Here is a 16,863-nt window from a genome sequence, read left to right as displayed (position 1 = left end):
TCATCCAACTCAGTATCCTGTTTCCACTTCCTCCCTATAACCTTTGATCCCTTTAGCCTTAAACACTGTATCTAAATCCTTCTTGAAAACATTTAATGTTTTAACCTCAACTTTCTATGACAAAGAATTCCACAGGCTTACCACTCTCAGTGAAGAAATTTCTCCACATCACCCAGTCCTAAATTGCCTACCCCGTAGCCCTAAGCAGTGACCCATGGTTCTGGATTCCCTGGTCATCAGGAACATTTTTCCTTTGTTTGCCCAGTGTAGTCCTGTTACAATTTTACAGGTTTCTTTAAGATACCCCCCACATTCTTCTGCACACCAATGTGTGTAGTCCTAACCAATCCAGTCTCTCTTTATACTGTTATCCCAAGAATCAGTCTGGTAAAACTTTGTTGTACTCCCTGCATAGCCAGAACATCTTCCTCAGATCAGGAGATTAAAACTGCATACAATACTCCGGGTGTGCTCTCACCAAGGCCTTGTACAAGAAGTGACAGAACGATGATAAGGTTTTTATTTTGGTTTCATTGAAAAGGAATTTTGGAAAGCTACGTAATCAGAACTGTCATTATGCAGAGTTCATAACTGCTCCTTACTGCTGGTGATCATGCCTGTGAAAGCTATTGTTGGATTGAAGTTTTGAGTACCTGTGTGAATAGAGCACAGCATGTTGTGAAACTCTCTCGTAACATTGTGGTTATCTATGATAACGTTTGTTAAAGAGAAAGTTACCTCTTTTTATTAGAAAAATTATTTACCAGGTTCTAATTCATGTTAAAGTAAAAATTGTGAACTGGAATCTTGTCGATAATTGCTTCACTTGGGGATGAGAGCTTACTCAGTAAATTTGATTCCTTTGGTTTATAGTTTCTCCATGGGAATTGTTACAAAATTGGGAGCTCATTCAGAATATGAACTCAAAAACTGTACAATGGGTTCACGGAAATTTCCAGCAATTACCAAACAAGATTTTGTGTACTTTCGCTATTTTGTTAGAGAATTGACTTCAGTACTTTCACTGAAAGGGTGGATCAAAATTTGAAATATTTGCAAGAAAGAAGGTTTACACACTGTGGAAAAGCATATGAGGAGTAATGCAAAACAAGGAACTACAAAAGATGGGATACTAGAAGAAACGTCAGGGCACCTAGGACTTGAAGAAGAAATGGTCACTTCTATTGTAATCGATGACAATTGGTCAAAACTGAATAAGAAATAGAACCATGAAATATTGTTTGGAAAGAGAGAAATTAGGAAGAGAGAAAAAGCTGAGAAATCTTGGAGTAAGAGTTCTGAAAATCTTAATTTTAGTTGCTGAAAATATATTCGGATAGCTGAGAGAGAACTCTTCCTAACTTTGATTTGGTGAGGAATTTTCACCTACTGCACAAACTTGGTTAAGAGGGACTATGGATATGCTTTGTGTCCTTCAAAAAAATTGCTGAGGATTTTTGAATTGGCTGAAATAACAGGTTATAGTCCTACAAAATGCTTTGGCAAGAAAGGCTTTGGAGATGTAGACACTTCTTACAGACAGAGTATAAATGTGATTACGAGGAAGTAAAGATGCTGGAGTTGATGCTGGAGGTTTATGTGCAGAAATTTGAGAATATGAATGGACCAGAATTTACATACAGTTAGTTCTCCTATAATGACATAATTGTGTTCCAGTGAAACCTTGCTTAACAAAAAGTCACTTAACATAAATAATGGGCCAACGGAGAAAGTGGGGTTAGGGGCAGACCAGCAAGTTATATCATTCACGATCGCTCAAAAATCACCCAAAAGCCTAATGCAAAGTATAGCACAGCCTGAATGAAGGATGAAATCATATTTATTAATGAAACAAAAGTAAATTTAACACAGCACATTTTAAAAAATGTAAGAAAGTTGCTTTCTGCACAGTACCTCTCACAGAAAGCTGACATTGGTGCTTGCGCAGAGTTGCACAAAGTCCAACACAGGTGTCGCACATGTATGGACTCCAGTGCGGACATTTCACCGCACACATGAGCAGAAAAATTGCATTAACCAATCCCTGCTGGAATTACCAACAGAGGTAAGTGTTCTCCAAAATATCGTTCCCTAATTTTTCAGCGATGTTATAGCCAAGTTGCGCTGCTGAAATGCACATAAACCCTATACGGAGGAATGGAAATGGCAGTTGATAACTATAAATTAATTAAAGTTTAACAGACCTTTGAAAACATTAAGATGATAACGTTTGTGGAGGATTTCAAAAATACTATCTCTTCAGGATCAAGATGTCATCTGGAAGACCACAAAATACTTCAAAATAAAGGAAGCCAGTAATGAGATTCGATTAGGCTAACTCTTAAATTAATAACAGGCTCCATTTGGCAGAGATCTGAGCATATTACTGAGTGAGTAAGCTTAATATCTGACAGAGTCATCATGTAGTCCTTCAGTTCTCCATACATTAATTTAGAGATCCACATGCTTGAGGGGAGTAAGATTGTGCAGGTGGGTGAAGGACAGCAATTTTAATTCACTTTCACTCTTTTTGGTTGTTGGCTCCTTTTTAAATATAAAAGGAACAGATATGTTCTCATCGCAATGTAGCACATATCTAGCCTACACTCCACCTAGTGTGACCAGTATAAGGCAGTTAAGAAGACTGAAGAATTGGAGTGTTTTGGTCACAAAATCTAAGAAAAGCTGAGGTACAAAAGGCAATCTTTACCATCTACCAATTTCCTGCTACAGCTATACAAACTTTGTAGTTGGAAATCAGTTAAAATAGCTACTGTGGCAGCACAAGATATTTTATGTCAAGAAATGTGCACTTTTACAAAGTTATGGATTTAGAATAGTTAGGGGGGTTGTTTTTGACCAGCATAGACATGATGGGCTGAAGGATCTTTTTTTTTAACTGTATGCTTAGATGACTCTGTAACTCTAGACCATTATTCACCCTGTTCACAAACAAATTGCAGAATCAAAGGTTACACATTTCAAATGAGTACGATTAATGTGTTAAGTCATTTTTCACAAGTTAGTTTCTGGTCAATACATTCAACTAATAACAAGTAATCTTAAAAGTATAGAGAATATGGATTTTCATTCCTTTTGAAGTGGCAGCCACATTGTCAGTTCTACAAGTAACTGATGGGTAAAACTAAAGCTAGAAAACTAAATTCTTGCGCAGTTTGCTACTAAGTTAACATTAACTCAAACATATTTGCAAATGTCAAAACTTAGACTAGATCTATGAACCTTTGAACAGGGATCACATTGATAAAATAGATAGCTGTTAATCTGCACGCGAATGTCTGACCACATGGAAACAGGAATACAAGAATTGATTAAATTTAGATCAGGAATTTTTTTTTAACATCAAGAAATTAACAGGAAACATTTTGCTAAATTTGACAACAGTGTTTCTTTGTTTACCTCTGACTCACCAGCCCTCTGTCCCAAATTTTCCTTTCTCTTTTCCCTAAGACTTTAAATGGGTTAACAATCCACATTTAATGGCAGCTGTTTCATGCATTTTTCTCATTATTTATTTTTACATTTGAGCTTAGCAAGTACTGACAAATTATTCAAGTATTCGATATAGATCGGGGGTGAAAACTGAGATCCTCCTGGCGTCAGCGCTGCTGTGACACAGAAAGCAATGCATTTCTCCATTAAACCTTTTGCAGAAGGTGAACTATTCTTGTATTTTTTTTAAGAAGTCATCAAATACTGAAAGCTTATTTTTATACAATTGTATCTTTCACAATGATGAAAAGCACAACAATGAGAAAAAGCTATCTGTAGAACACGCTAAGTAAAAACACATTGATCCCCAAATGCTGTAGAGAAAGGTATGCAGAAAAAGAATGAAAAATTGAGAAGCTGTTCCAGCAAGAGACTGCATTGACCTAATGTGCATCATTATTTCCTGAATGCGAATGCATCCATACTGCAGCACGTTTAAAATTATTGTGTCGACTTTAATTATTGCAGTAATTGCACTGTTGAGCAGAGATAAGTGCACGTTTCATCCAACTGCAATTTAAAAAAGGTTCAATACTGGGTTCAAAGAATAAAAATCACCACAAATGGAGCTGCAAATGTTTAATTGGACTGCTCTGCTTTGAGAAATTTCATAATATGAAAGTACAAAGCAGAAGAATTCATGCACAGTTAATTTAATACACTGAAATTCCTAATGAAATGCATATTCCACTGAAATCTGGAGCTGAAATGAATCAATTATGTTGGGTTTAATCTGCTACATTCATTACAGTAAAGGAAGAGCTTGATTCTTTTGTCATCTTTGGAAACTGATTTACCTTTGTAGTTTTCTTTTTCATTTGTGTAATTGTTTGCTTTTTAACATAGAACTTTATAACCCACCGGCTGTACTTAGCTGCTGTGAAGGACAGCATTGATAGAAACACTGCAATTGATTTTAGTGTTCTACACTTAAGGTCAACGCAGCATTTACCTTGTGGGGGGCCCATGCAGAGCTTTGGTTTGCAGATTCTACCAGATGATGCTTTACATTCAGCTAAATCCAATGCCAAATCTGTTCACCACCTATCACGATATTGCATGTTTGCAATGAGTACTGCCCTAACTCTCCTACAGTTGAATCCCTCATTATTGCTTTTGCTACCTCTAGATTTGATCATTTCAATGTTCTCCTCACCAGCTACATTCTACCCTTTCTGAATTCAAGCTCAATCAAAGCTCAGTTGCCTAAGTACTAGTTTAAACCAAGTCTGGTTTAAACCAAGTCTATCATCACATTGCCTGCCATATTACCCTGGCTCCTGGACTGGCAAACCCTTCATTTTAAAATTCTCATTGTTGTATTCAAATGGCTCATTTACCTTGTCCTGCTCTGTAGTATTTCTGGAACTACCTCCAGGCCCTCTTGAGAATTTTGTGCTCCTTCAGTTCTGGCCCTTGAATAACCTTATTTTAATTAGCATTGATGATTGTAACTGCAAAGGGCCTAAGCTTCCATAAGGACCCAAGAATTCCCTCTCAAGACCTCTCAAGCTCTCTGCCTCACTATCCACCTTCAAAACACTTTTAAAAATCTATATCTCTGACCAATCTTTTAGGTCATCTACACCAATATCTCCTTATGTAGTTGAGTATCAAAGTTTGTTTAATACTGCTCTTATGGAATAGCTTTGCACATTTTTTACATTAAAAAGAGAAGCTTACACTTATTTAGCAATTTTGTTTTAAAAACTCTGTGGATTTCAAACACTTTACAGCCAATTAAGTACTTTTGAAGTGTAATTGCTGTTGTAATGTCAGAAGAAGAAACTATATATATACAAATTTTTGTTGTTGCCAGTAACATTTTACAAAGTCAGACAGGTTTGGGTGTGACTAACGTCAATCCTGGCACTAAACTTCACATGGAGGAGAAAGGGCTTATGCCCGAAACGTCGAATTTCCTGTTCCTTGGATGCTGTCTGACCTGCTGCGCTTTTCCAGCAACACATTTTCAGCACTAAACTTCACATGTTAAACAATAGCTAAATGGATGGCATTTACAGAGATCAATGATTTTTAAAAAATATATATTTATCGAGAAATAGATTTTTTAATATAACAACAAATATAAAACAATACAATTCAAAACAGTGCAAAGAAAGAACACAAAAAAAATTTTAAAACCATACCGCCCTCATGTACAAATGTATAAATATATATTATATTTTTATATATTTATACATTTGTACATGAGGTCGGTATGGTTTTAAAATTTTTTTAGTGTTCTTTCTTTGCATTGTTTTGAATTGTATTGTTTTATATTTGTTGTTATATTAAAAAATATAACAACAAACCCCAACTAACTACTTGACTAACTAAGTAATAACTAACAACAAGCTAATAAATAATAATAATCCAACTCAGCAAAAGAAAACACTAACTCTCAAGTATCGAGACCATTACTTTCCACATATTCATACATTCACAGTTCCCCCTCTCTGGATATTGGACTCGTAAAGCACAATCGTTATGGCTATATAAAAGCCATTATTAGCGTGGCAGACAAATCTGTGTCCAGGTAGTCCAAGAAGGTCTGCCATGTCTTATAGAAATTCCCAGTTTTATGGTGTCGAATACTTGTAAGAAAATCCAAAGGGATATGCTCTGTAACAATCTTACGACAACCCAACTGACAGGATTTTTAGACACCCAACCTAACAAGATATTCTTTCTTGCACACAAAGTGAGGATGTTGAAAAGGTTTTTCTTACATGCATCTGCAGGGAATACACTGGGCAGGCCAAGAAGGAGAGGGAGATCAGATCCTTCTCCACCCTTACACCCAAATTCCCCTCCATTGCACCTGCCACAGCACTCCAGTATGTTTAAAGCCTGCCACAGGACCAGAGACAATGGGTAAGGATGCCCATATTAACTTTACACTTAGGGCATGTTGAAGATACTCATGGTTTAAATTTTGCCAAACATTCCAGAGCCAAGTGGACCCAGGTTGTGTAGAATCTTCAACAGTAAAGCATGGGTCCTATTGCAAATTGATGTCTTTCTTGCGTTTTCCCAGATATCTTCCCATATTTCTGCGGAGACATCGACGCCTAACTTGAAAAAAATGAAGGAGATCCCTGCTAAATTGTTTGTATTTCCGTGATAACTGATCAAAATGCATCATTGCGTCTCCCTCAAATAAATCACCCATGCAAGACACACCCCTAGGTGCCTAATGTTTGAATCATGAATCCAACATCGCCAGTTGAAAACCTGGCATGCCCGCTATAGGCTTAAAAGAATGTTTTGCCAATATTGCCTTCACCGTGTTGAATTGCTCTCCATGCTCTAACAGTATTGCTAACTATTGAGTTATGGCAATATTCCTCAACTTTCTTTCTGTCCAAAAATAGCAAACTAGTAAGGGAGCATGTTGCCTGACAGGTTTTGATACCTAACCATATTGGAAAAGAGTCCCCATAAGCTCAGTCATTCACTAGTAAGATAAAGTCGAGCTCAGTTGATAGTTTTTAATGTCCAGGACATCCACTCCTCCCCAGCAATTTCAGTTAAGCTAATTTAATTAAGGGCCACTTAAGATGCCAAATAAAAGAGCTGAACCAGCCATTCAGTCTCCTGAGCGTTTGTTTATCGAAAATCAGGGGGAGCATTCGTATAGGGTACAACAAATATGGGAGAATGTTCATCTTAATAAGAGCTATCCGACCTAACTATGAGACCAGAATTGCCTCCCATCTTTGATTTTGTTGAATACTTGAACAAAATTGGCTTTAAGCAACCAGTCAAAAACTGGAGTGATAAATGTGCCCAAATACATAATACATGTGACCACTTAAATGGTAATCGATATTTGCTCTCAAGACCTAGCACCTTTGGCAGACCATCCATAGGCATAGCCTCTGATTTTGCACAATTAATCTTGTACCCGAAAAGGTGCCAAACGAGCTGATGCATTGTATCAGGTGAGGCACCAAAACTGCTGAATTTGACAAAGACGTGAGGACATCATCCACTTACAATGAAATCTAATGTAATTTTGACCCCACTTCTGGAGCCGATATATTGGGATCCCTACGAATGGCCTCCACCAATGGTTCAATCCCCAATGTAAAAAGCAGTGGCAAGAAAGGGCCCTGTCAGCTGCCTGTAAAAATGCTAAAATTGCTTGATCATACCTTAGTGATGATGGCTGCAGTGAGAGGGTCACTGTAGAGAACCTTTACCCATCTTATGAAGGCTTCGCCCAAGCCAAAACACAGTACTGTATAAAAAAAAGGTACGGCCACATAACTCGATCAAATGCCTTCTCTGCATCTAAAGAAAGCACCAGTCCCTGTATTGACAGTTGTTGACATGCCTGAATTACATGAAGCAGCCTCCTAACATTATTGGAGAATCTGCAGTCCTTTATGAAGTCTGCCTGGTCCTCTTTAACCACAGATGTGACACAGTTTCCAACCTTACTGCAAGAGTCTTAGAGAGGATTTTGAAGCCAACATTTAAGAGTGAAATGGTCCTGTAAGAAGGACAGTCCTTCGGTACCTTCTCTTTTTAGGAATAAGCAAAGTATTGGCATCTCTTAGAAATGGTGGGAGATGATCATGACTGTATAAGTCATTGAACATGTTGAGCATCGGGCCTGACAATATACTTATAAATTCTTTCTAAAATTCACTGAGAAGTCCATCAGGACAGGGCACCTTTCCACTCTGAAGCTGTTTCACAACCTCCTGCACCTCTTGCTCTGATAAGGGGGCATCAAGAAAAGACTCTTGCTCAGGGGTCACACCTGGAAGCTCTAGATCCTTAAAAAAGTTTACATCCTGGCCCACCCCTCCTCACAACTATCAGAGTAAAATCTCTAAAATGCCATATTAATCTTTTTAGAATCATAGGTTCCCAGACCTTCCCTAATCAACGTACTGGCTTGAGGGGCACTCTTTTTTCCTGATGAGATATGTTAGGTACTTGCCCGGTTTGTCACCATGCTCATACAACCTTTGTTTAGCGAAAGTAAACTCCTTCTTTGCTGACTCGTGAGCACAGAATTCAATGCAGACCACCGAGCCGTACTCCTCTGTAGCTTGGCCAACAAGAGCCTGTCAAAGTAAGCTTTCTCGGCTGCCTTCAACCGTACTTCAAGGAGCCATTGCTGCTCACTCTTCTGCTTCTTCTTACTGGCAGAGTAGGAGATAACTTACCCCCAGCATAGGCTTTGGCAGTTTCACAAAGGATGGCCGGGCTGCGAACTGAGCCTGAATTAATGTCTAAGATTGCCCTAAATTCCTTAGAGAAGTACTCCACAAACTTATTATCCTTGTGGATAAAGGAATCCATTTGCCAGTGCCTCGAACCCTCTGTAACCCAGTCTTAAACAACAGGTACACTGGAGCATGATCGTGGGTGGCACGGTGGCACAGTGTGTGGACGGCATGGTGGCACAGTGGTTCAATTCCTGCCTCAGGCAACTGTCTCTGTGGAGTTTGCACATTCTCCCTGTGTCTGTGTGGGTTTCCTCCGGGTGTTGCGGTTTCCTCCCATAGTCCAAAAATGTGCAGGTTAGGTGAATTGGCCATGCTAAATTGCCCATAGTGTTAGATGAAGAGGTAAATGTAGGGGAATGGGTCTGGGTGCGTTGCACTTCGGAGGGGCGGTGTGGACTGAAGGGCCTGTTTCCACACTGTAAATAATCTAACTTAATCTAATCTAATTACCAATCGTACAAGATGCCACCAAGTCCAAGGTTGCCATGGGGGTCAGAAGAAAATCAATCCTGGTGTGACATCTGTGTGAATTGGAAAAAAAATGTAAAATCCCTGCCTGTAGGGTGGCGACGCCTCCAGGCGTCCACCAACCCTAACCCCACACACAGATCCACAAATTGTTTAGTTTGTACAGAGGGTATTGGGAGACCTTTGGGCAAATTGTCTACCGTGGGATCCATGAGACAATTAAAATCTCCCCTATGGCAATATGCCAGGACTCGAGACTGATCAATTTATTGAACTCATCTACCAGAAACTTGTGGGGATGGGCCGGAGGACTGTAAACATCTAAAACACCATATTCTTTTCCATTTATCAGGGCTTTGAGGATTACAAACCTCCCTCATATGTCTTTAACACACTCTAGTAACTGAAAGGGGAGTTTCCTCCTAATCAATACAGCTACTTCCCTACTTCTGGTATTAAAAGATGAAAAATAAACCCGATCAAAGCCATTCTGCTGTAGTTTCAAATGCTCCCTATCATCAATGTGTGTCTCCTGTAATAAAGCAATATCAACCTTTTCCTTTCTAAGACTCAAGAGTACCTTTTTCCTCTTAATTGGTGAGTCAGTCCCCTTGATGTTCCAGGTACACCACTTAAACAAGTCATTAACCATAACCTTCTGCACTTACATTTAGATTCCAGAGAGGAGGAACTCTAATTACAAATCACTGAGCCTTAGTGTCACAAGATCCATCGAACATAAAAACTACATAAACTAAAATCACTGCAGTTAACAAACCTACAAAGCCATCAAAGACTATATACAACAAAAAAACCAGAAAACAAACCAATATATAAAGCACCAATGGCATTGAGTAGGGGAACTCACCCTTTACCCAAAGTGAGTGTCTACACATCCCAAACCCCAACTTCCCATGTCGCTGCCAATACAGTGGCCAGGGCATTTAAATACCTGAACTGGGCATAAACTGCCCATAAGTGGGCATCCAGCCATCCGAACCATTTTCTCTCCTCCGAGCTAGAACCGCACTACAAATGCAAGCAGAAAAAGAAAGAAAATACATGGATTAACAATGTGAACAAAGAAATTTTGAAAGAAAAGTGAGTATCCCACCCATCCTTTGGTATAACTTAACATAGAAATTGAAAGTAAACATCCCAGCCACCCTCAATCATAGTTTAGACCAGATTGTTACCAATAAAAGCAAAGGAAAAAAAGCCCCAACCAGACTTCCTCTTTTTTTAAAAAAAAAGTGTAGAGACATACCCAAACAACATTGCTACTGGTACATACTAAATTGTTCCGATTTAAGTTAATTTTTCCACAAGGTCTCTTGCCTTCTCCGATGTGTCAAATAGACGTACCGATCCATTTAAGGTCACCGCCTGGATACCTCAGAGAGTACTGGATCCCGAGCTCCCTCAGTCTTTTCTTGAAGCCACCATGGGATTTTCTTTTTCAGATCACCTCCACTGAGAAGTCCTAGAAGAACATGATCTTAGAGCCCTCGTATACGAGGGTATTTGGATACTTCCATTGGATTCTGGAAGCTTCCACTACTCTCTCCTTATTTCTATAGTGATGAAACCACACCCAGATAGGACGTGGATGTTGATCCAGACCTGACCTTTGCGCAGTGACCCAGTGAGCCCTCTCAATCTTCAAGCTTCTCATTCCAGCCTCCAAGTTAAGGAATTTCAGCAACCAGTCCTCATGAAATTCCACTGGTCACTCATCTTCCTTACCCTCTGGCAGACTGACGATCCAATTTTTTTTTCTTTCCTCTGTTCTCAAGGTCATTAACCTGGTCAAGCAAATTACAGACCTGCATCTCCAGATCTGATCATTGGAGGAATTGGTATCAGCTTCCACCATTGTGACCCTGCGCTCTACCTCATCTGTCCTTTTCTCAAGGTATCCCAGCTGCTGTTCATGCGTCTGCAGCATGATAGAGATCAGGGCCACCCTCTCCTCTATCTGCTTACCCAACATCTCACGAGGTTTTGCGAGCTGTTTTACCAGGGCCTGGTTGGAAAGCGAGTTGGAGGATCCTGCAGGCTGGGTCACAAGCCCGGCCTCGAATGTAACTGCCCCCTTCTTTGGCATCTCCAGATAGTGAAAACTGAGGTAAATTGGTCTTTAACAGTTTCCTGGGACTCCGTAACCTTTCCCATGGTGATCGATGTAGGATGGATTAGGACTTTGTCCAGCTTGCGATGTGGTGCAGAGCTCTTTCTAGATCACCGCCATCTTGGATCCCTGAGAACAATGAACTTACAGTCACATTTTTTTTACAAATATCTTGCTCGGCTGCATTGGCTGTCACTTTTTATGTATTGGTGGGCAATTCTCAGCTGCTACTTCAAGCTTTGAAAAGACTCAGATGCAGCCAAGATAATACTGTGAAACACTAGTTCGTGTTTAGCACGTCTTGGTAATCAGGTTGCCAACTGTACCCGAAGCCAGGGAGATCTTTTCCCTGAAAATGGTGACACCACAACCTAGGGACAGTGACAGAGTTTTGGAACAGCACTGGTGCCACCCTTATCCTGCATTCCTCTTGCTGGTGTTTTTAGCCTGCCGCTGCTTGATTCATTTTTTCAACCTCCTCGGGGCTTAATATCAGTGTGAAAACAGGTGATAATGTCCATGCACTGTATGCATATGTGATTCATGGTGTACAAGTTTATGGCATCAGGACTCTGACTGCAAAGTGAAGTTGTCATCCAATGAGATCAGCATTTGGATGAGTTTAAAGCTATGAAAGCAGTCCTGTGGGCTATCTGATCGATTTGCTTAAAATGTTGCACTAAAAGCTCTTAGAGTGTTTTCTTTGTCTACTTGAGATTGATTCCAACTATAGCAGACTTCCAGCTATTTCCAAGAGGGATGGTAACCCAAAAGAAATGGAAGGTTTCACTAGCATAGGCTAGCTGAAAGTTTATGAGGCTAAAAACCTACTAATGCACACTGATTCTCCTCATTGAGTGAAGTTGGCTAGGAAAGGGAGAGAGCAGACTGGAGTTTGTATTGCAATGCTGAAAATGTGTCGCTGGCAAAGCTCAGCAGGTCAGGTAGCATCCAAGGAGCAGGAGAATCGACGTTTCGGGCATGAGTCCTTCTTCAGCTTTTCCAGCGACACATTTTCAGCTCTGATCTCCAGCATCTGCAATCCTCACTTTCTCCTAGAAGTTTGTATTGCAATACCAAGATGGGGTAAAGGCTATGGAGCGTTTTGATATGTCTTTGACCTATCACCTTCTCCTAACTGGAGCCAATTCACTGGGAAGGAACATACTTGCTGAGGATTTCTGTTGCTACTTAAAGATGTCTCATTTTACTGCTCTCTTGCTGAAGGTTTGAAAAGGACCTTTGAGGCCCTGGTCTCCTGATGATACTATGGAGGCATCTGGGCCTCTGGTAGGATTAGCTGGCAAGTGTCCAGTTGTGAAGCTGCCTGGGGTAAAGTTCCTGAACCTGTCCCACTACCAACAAGGGCCTGTCACATCAGGGTTGCAAAGCCCATGGTAACATTCAATGCATTGGAAGGTGGGAGGCATCCAGCACAGGAGCTGTGTGAACCCTGTTCCTCCAAAAATAAACCAAGATGTGATTCTGGAAATTGCTAAGTCTGCAATTCCACAACGCTACAAAGGATATCAGGTGGTCATGATTCAGCGTATTAGAATTTCTTAAGAATAGTCGAGATAAGACATGAGACGACAATGCTGTGATTCCATTCCATGGGCATCATCAATAAGAATCATCAACTGACCTAGGGCTCCATATTGTGCTTTAAGGATTTGAAAACGTGGGTGAGATTTTTACAGTTGAAGTATCACCAGTCCAGGCACCAGTGTAGGGTCAGGCAGCACTGGGGTGAAGGGATGAACTGGGCTTGAACTCGATTAGGACATCGATGACTGAGCTTTGCATAACCCGTTCTTTGCAGATAGCAGAGTGTGGAAGGCTGGCTAGGACAGACATGTCTAAAGGTAACAGAGACATTGAGGGTTTCAGAAATATGTGCACTGCAGCAGTATGTATTGGAACATGCAGTATCATATGTGGTAGGCAGATCTTTTTCATCCAATTAAATCAAATATACAGTATTATCATTGAGAATAATGTATGCCCTATGGAACATAGGTATCCTTTCATTGGATCTGAGCCAGCCCCCTTTAATCTCCAGATCCCACACAATTCAACAGGCTCCACAGACGTAATGCTGTCCCCAAGAGAAGAATAATTCTTGCTTGGTTGTGGCACATTGAAGTAGAGTCCACATCTTGTTATTTATCTTCAGGCATTAGTAATCTTTACTTGGCTGAAGTATTCAGGGGATCCAACCAAATTTAAGGACTATGTCCAGACACACATTACTACTCTTATGAAAATAAAGAGAAAACAAGGTTGGTCATTTTGTTGGTTCAAAACTGTTCAAACATTGTATTAAAGTTAAAATGGCAGCAGAGGGAGGGGGATGGCTGAAGAATGGGAAACAGAGAACAGGAGTCATTGCATTTTCTTGAATCAGTGACCCTAGCTAATCACACCTCAGCAATCTGTCCAGTGACCTCTTCTTCCAAGTAAACACAGAATCTGAACATGGGATGCAGAAAATAACATAGTGGAGGTGACACCCGTGAGGAAGAATGGGGGAAACTGTAGGAGGATATTAACAAATTAGGCACACAGAGGGATATGGAAAATGCAGCTCAATGTGCTTTGGGTGAAGCATTATAGGTTGGGAAAAGAAAAGAGAAATAGTTAATATTAAACAAAAACAACAGTGGATAAAATAATCGAGAGAGCGTAATCTGCAAATCTTTTACAGCAGGACTTGAAGGTGAAAAAGACTCTTTAAAAGTATGATTCTCAGCATTGAATGAAAAGCAGAAAGCTAATGATGAGTCTGTGCAAGTCATTGATTAGGCCACAGCTGGGGTTTGGCCATCTCATTATAGAAAGCATATTGAAGCCTTGGAATAGCACAACATAGATTGACAAGGATGATGCAAGGGATGAGAAAATACAGTTCCAATGACAAGTAAGAAATAAAGAGTTATCTTCTGTGAACGAGAGAAAATTAAGGGAGATGAATTAGAAACTAAAAATTATGAAAATGTTTGAGAGGATATGAAAATTTAGTTTCACTAGTTGGCTTCAGCTTCTCCTAGATAGAAAATTATGATTTCTTTTTCATCTGAGGGGTTTTAGAATATGGAATACAATATCAAAATTGAAGGCAGATGGTCATAACATTTAAGATGGAATTAAATCAGCACTCTAGGGAAAACGTTACAAATAAAGTGCAAAACGGCAAAAACTAAAATTATGTAAGATTGTCAGACATGTGAAGTCTTGTGTATAAAATGGGTAAAATGTATTTGTTCTCTGTTATAATTGCTATGATTCTGAGATTATTTAGCATTAGAGATTTTCATAGATTTACATCACTCTAGTTTTTTTATATATGCAAAAGTGCACTTTTTCCATCACCAAATCACCCCTCGCAATTTTTTAATCCATTAACCACCATCAGTAAATTGCCAGTGTTATCCAGTTGATTAATTTAAATGCAAAGTCCACTAAGAGCAGTGCAGGCCACTGAGGGTGAGGAAGAAGGAAGAAGCCTAAATCAAAATGGACTTGCAAGTGGTCCTCCATTTGTTCTTTTCTTCTTTATATCCAGAATGCCCTTACACACAACTGAATTTTCTTTCCTCATCACCAAATCACCATGGTAATTGTTCATTTACTAACCACCAATAGTAATGTGCCCATGGTTTCTGATTAATTCATTCATTTACACTGCAAAGTTGTAAGGGTAATGCACTCTACTGAAGGTGACAGAGAGGGCAAAATCAAAGTGGAGCTGGAAGGTATCCTACCAATTTGTTTTGATTTTTAACATTTCTAGTCAAACTGTATAGAGATGCTATTGTAAGCCTCTGGAGTTGGTAGGACTTGAACCTGGATCTTCTGGTCCAGAGGTAGAAACACTACCACCTCCCCGCATAAATCCTTCTTACAGATTGTGTACATTCGAAGATAAACCAATGCACCTGAAAACACTAACTAATCATTTCTGCTGTAGTCAATATTACCTCTGAGATCACATTATTTTGTTTATTTTTGAAACATTATTCTTTCCACTGCATTAATGGTACTATGTTTTTTTTTAGGTTTTCTATGATATTTGCTTTCCGATCCCATTTATATTTGATGCAAGCATTGGGTTAAAAGTCTGTCAGTTGTTAGGCATTAGGTGATCTCTTAGGATTAGATAAACATAATGGTATGTACTATAGGAAACTGTTGTTCAATGTACTTGTGTTGAAATTATGTTCCCAAGATTTAGCCTGGATTATAAAAGTAGTTCATCTTTTCAATTCATAAAATTTAAGTGGTGACTAAATTCTCCTACAAATGAATCCTTTTTGGCAATACATTCAGTGGGTCTAGTTTAAAATTCAGTAACACTGATAGAGTTGTGGTTCTGTGGTTACCATTTGCAAGCATTTAATATTGTTCTCACTGTTTTCCAATTTCACGCCTTTTCCTTTGACTTTCTCCATCACACTGTAATCGTTCGTGCAATTCCTTGCTGTATTGTTCAGTGGGCCATTGTGATTGCCTACTCTTGAGCAGAGGTTAATTGGCAATTTTGAGATTGGATTTTACAGGACATTATGCTCCCCACTGTCTACACCCCCAGCTAAGAGATTGAACATGGCCCATGAATAGGCCAGCTACAACAGAGCTATTTTACACTTTAATGGCTCAGCGTGAGACTTCTGTCTCTATGAGACTGGCCGGCCATTGTGTAGTTCGAGTGAAGCAAGGTTTGAGTGGTGGCCACTGCTGGATCTACAGCCAGAAGAGAGGATTGGGTAAGCTGGATGAAGGGAAGTATGGAGAACTGACAGGGCACAACTGGCAACAAAGCGGGTGAGGACCCTGGCCTGAGAGGGATGCGTGGTCTTGAGGGGTGTCTCCAATGGGCATCGGGTAACAGCAAAGGCTCCAGTCTAATTAATAAAAACCAGAAGGTTATCCAGTTTGGGCATCGTCTCTCGAAGGATAAAGTAGATATTTTCTAATTAGAGATGTTATTTCACACTTCAGGAGCAGCCGGAAAGCAAATTGGATGTGAATGATAGACTATATGGAAAGCTTTTGCTCACTGGACATGGTAATGGTTTGGAGGAGATTTCCAACACTTTAAAGATTTTTGATTTGTTCCACTACCTTAGTGATCTACACTACTCTGCTGTCAGGTCTCACAGCATGGGAACAGCTTATGCAGCTCAACCTTGAGCCCAAGATGAGGGCCAACTTGAGCAACACCAGAAGGAACCTTCACCTGATGCTCAAAGGATATGATAACCCCACTTTCAGTAAACAGACATTGGGACAGCTTTTCAGACATGACTGAGGGGTAGTAATGTCACAGGAGGGCTCCAATTTTGTTGCCGGACTCCAGGGCACTGCAGATATCAGCAGTTACAAGACCTCCTTCCAAAAGAAGCACGTGGACAGGTATTGCCAGTGACTATAACCGTACACCATAGCCCTGAAAGTCTTCTCCTCTAGCTCCCTCCAGGGATTGGCTGAGACTGCTGTGGC

General features: G+C 39.9%; 1 protein-coding gene across 1 annotated transcript in view; it reads left to right on the top strand.

The window, feature by feature from the left end:
• negr1 (neuronal growth regulator 1) overlaps window positions 1-16,863 on the top strand; it is a 535,089-nt gene that overhangs the window by 309,822 nt on the left and 208,404 nt on the right. The gene's annotated exons all lie outside the window — the stretch shown is intronic.

This window comes from Hemiscyllium ocellatum, chromosome 9 (genome assembly GCF_020745735.1).
Source record: "Hemiscyllium ocellatum isolate sHemOce1 chromosome 9, sHemOce1.pat.X.cur, whole genome shotgun sequence".
Classification (NCBI taxonomy): domain Eukaryota; kingdom Metazoa; phylum Chordata; class Chondrichthyes; order Orectolobiformes; family Hemiscylliidae; genus Hemiscyllium; species Hemiscyllium ocellatum.
The sequence above is the reverse complement of the archived record's forward strand: the minus strand, read 5'-3'. Positions and strand labels throughout refer to the sequence as shown.